Genomic DNA, 3,649 nt, shown 5'->3' with positions numbered 1-3,649 from the left:
CCCACCCCCTCTCTCTCTTCCTCCTTCCTTCCATTCATCCCAGTCACTACAAACCAATTTAATCTGTTTTTAATCCTTCCCTCTTTTCTGTCTCCGGCGCCTGTAATGCGAGGCCTCACTGTCACTATCTGATTCCCTTAAAATTTTAATCCTACACTGATAACCCTGTATTATTACATATTACACACTCACAGGCGGCAGGACACTCAGACATACACACATGTACACACGCAAATATGTACACACAGCGTTTAGTGGCTCTTTCAGTGTTTTTATTCCTTTTTACCTTCTTAGTGAAGAAAAAAAAATCCTTTTATCACACAATGGGTAATTTATATCCATTACCAGCGTTTTCAATCCTTTTCAGCGTGGCTGTCACTGCCTTTGGCACACTCGTGATTAATGTGATCTAATAATAGTCTGCCATTATATTTCCTTTAGTAAAACATGTACCAACATCCTATTCAGCTCCACGAAATTCATTGCCCCTTAAAATATTTTCCCCTTTACGTTTGAAAGACAAGATTGCTATTTTTTTTCTCCCCTCTGTCTCGTTGGCTTCCAGGAGGTGATTATTTCTTAGGAAGAGAAGGGGGGGGGGGGGGGGGTTTGGTTAGTGAATTGCACTTCCCTATTCAGACACATTATGAGAATGATGAGAGGTGCCATGATTCAAGGTGCTTTGTGCGGATGCATCTGTGGGTGTGAATGTGTGGCCGTCACACTGATAGCGTACTGTAACACGGCGTGTGTGTCCACGGTGTTGACTGGCCGAGTGCAGAGAGAAGCGTCAGATCAGCAGGGTATTAGTTTGTTCTAGAAAAAGTAAAATATATGTGGCTTACAAAGCTTAGATACATTTCACATTGTTTTGTGAAATGAAATTATTTGAGGTTTTTTTTGTAATTAAAGTCATCTTCAAGATTTGTTTTTACTGATTTAGCCATAGAAATCAGCTGTAAATGATCTTAAAGACAACTATGGATGATGCATTAATATCCACAGCGCTGGCCACAAACACATCCATCTTTCATTTGTCTTTCTTTTCTTTTTTTCTTTTAGAGCAGGTAGTTTGGAATGGGTAATAGAGAGGAGAGATGCTCCCCACGGAATGTGCTTAGGATTATGTGTGTTTGTGTGTGTGTGTGTGTGTGTGTGGTGTGTGTGTGTGTGTGTGTGTCTGTGTGTGTGTGTTGTCGGGGAGGTGGCCCAGCAGTGGGCTCTGTTCCCTCTCAGCCGGACAGGCTGAGCCAGTCTGCCACTCATGGGGCACGTTTCAACGAGTGGTGCCAACACACACACACACACACACACACACACACACACACACACACACACACACACACACACACACCCACACAACACACACACACACACACACCACACCACACACACACACACACACACACACACAGACACACGTGCATGTATGAAGACACACACAATCCTGGCTCCTTCTCACAAAGAGGGTTAACCCTTACAGAGTTCTTAGACTTGTATCCAGGATGAACAGGTGGTCCCACAAAACATGGACATCCATTTACTCATGACTTATCCCAGTGTGTGTGTGAGGAGAGAGGGTTAGACAGAGACATGGGGTGGGGGGAGGGGGGGAGTGAGAAAAAGACTACACATGACTGTGTAGCTTTAGGACACCTTTTGTATGTGTGTTGCTTTTGTCTGGTACCGGGGTGGCTGTGTACGGAGCAGCTTGCAGAGGCTCCCGCCGCTGTGTGAAATTGACATCAGATGGCCGTCGTGACTAGAACAATATTGCATCCAGCTTCCTTTAAGCAAAGGGACGGCTAATACATGTGTGCCGCGTGAACATTTGTTTGCGTGTGTGTGTGTGTGTGTGTGTGTGTGTGTGTTCGTCGACACTTGACCCTTAGAGTCCGACCGCACCAAACATAGCTGTCAACACTTCCCATCCAGGTCCCCACCGCCCCTTTGTCTCTCTCTTGTTTTTTCCCCTTTATTTCTTTTTCTCCTGGAACCCTCCACCCAGAATCCCTCCATTAAAGATAACTTGTATTGAGCCACATCCATTCCCCTTCAATCCGACTCCCCCTCCTTGTGTCAAGTGATCCCTTCCCAGCAGTGCGAATCGAAGGTAAACCACTTCTAAGGCAAAAAAAACCAGTGAACTCCACTTTTGATGTTTCACATATCACCCTCTGACGGATGACGAAACGCGGGGTTGTGATAGCAGCTTTGGTAACAAAAAAGAAAAAATCAAAATCACACAATGTTTATCACCTGACCCGCTACAATAATGCAAGTGCGCCTCAGCATCTGGTCCTAACAACACGTAGCTCAGACCTTCTCTGCATTTGATAAATGGAGTCTTTCATGTCGGTACAAGCAAAACACTCCGCTTTACCCCACTTTATTTGCACTTTTGTGATAGTTTCTGTGGCTCAGCCCCCATACCGAACCCACAGACACGTGTGACATGGACATTTTTGGAAAATATGAGTAAGTAAGCAAAGAGAAAGGGAGACAGAAGTCAGAGAGCAGAATGGAGCGGAGAGAAAGAAGGTTTCTCTCCAAGTCAGCGGCTTTTGGTAAAGTCTGATTAAACGAGGTGGGAAACAGGTTGGGGTAGTAAATAACCGAGGTGTCAAAATGTTGCTTAATGACCTGGATATCTACAGCATGGAATATGTGAGTGCAGATCTATGCGTGCAGGAGCGGTAATTTTTCCTTGAATGCTTGCTGTGCACGGGGAGTTCAGACATTTAGAAGAACTTGCAGTAAGTGGAGAGCAAGTTCGCCTCCCAGGCTCTTCCAGGCAAATTTGGAAACACTTATTGTTACTGTAGCAATATATCTATTTTTAATTAACATACAGTACATTAACATTCATCTCATGTTATGAGATCAAGACCCACCAGCACTCACTGGTGCTGTCCGAACATAACGTGCTTCTCCATAGCGTCGATTACGATCGCTATTTGGTGCAAAAATATATATTTGTGTTCTGTTTTTAAGATTTATGCCCTGAGTTGAACCAAATGAGTTTGCCACAGATAGAGTTGGGAAATATGTGACAAAAAAAAAAATTATGAGAAAAGAATTCAAACATAGTTGGTTCCTTGTTCCAGTTATATGACAATAATATACCACATAACAATATAAAAATACATATTAATATGAATCTGTTGGGTCTTTCATTTCAGGTTCAAATTAGCTCGAGCTTTGTGAACACAGTGTTCGAGTCCGAGTCTCCAAAGAAGACTACAAGCTGAGTTTGGATCTAAGTCTAGAGAATAGCGACTCGAGTCTGACTCAAGTCCGAGTCCAGGTCTTGAGTACTCCATCACTACTTATTAAAATAAAAAATAAACCGGAATTTCCTTCATCTTCCCAATCCTATTTCATGAATTCTAGAGTCTGATTTCGTAAATCTTTGAGTCCTAGTCCCAGTCATCGATGTGCCAGTCCATGTTAAGCCATGAGTCCAGAATATAGCGACACAAATCTGACTTTAGTCCAAGTCCAGGACTCGAGTCTTGGTACATACTTGTCCCTACACAAATAGCATTAAGAAAATAAATAATAAGTGTAGCCTATTTATTGGAATATTGGTGACACAAACACAGTGGCTATATATATACACACACACACACACACACACACACACACA

General features: G+C 43.1%; 1 protein-coding gene across 1 annotated transcript in view; it reads left to right on the top strand.

The window, feature by feature from the left end:
- znf536 (zinc finger protein 536) overlaps positions 1-3,649 on the top strand; it is a gene marked incomplete at its 5' end in the record, with an annotated part of 312,490 nt that overhangs the window by 59,586 nt on the left and 249,255 nt on the right.

The sequence above is a fragment of the Etheostoma spectabile genome, unplaced genomic scaffold (genome assembly GCF_008692095.1).
Source record: "Etheostoma spectabile isolate EspeVRDwgs_2016 unplaced genomic scaffold, UIUC_Espe_1.0 scaffold285, whole genome shotgun sequence".
NCBI lineage: Eukaryota > Metazoa > Chordata > Actinopteri > Perciformes > Percidae > Etheostoma > Etheostoma spectabile.
Note: the sequence above shows the minus strand (reverse complement) of the source record. Positions and strands in the feature narration are given on the sequence as shown.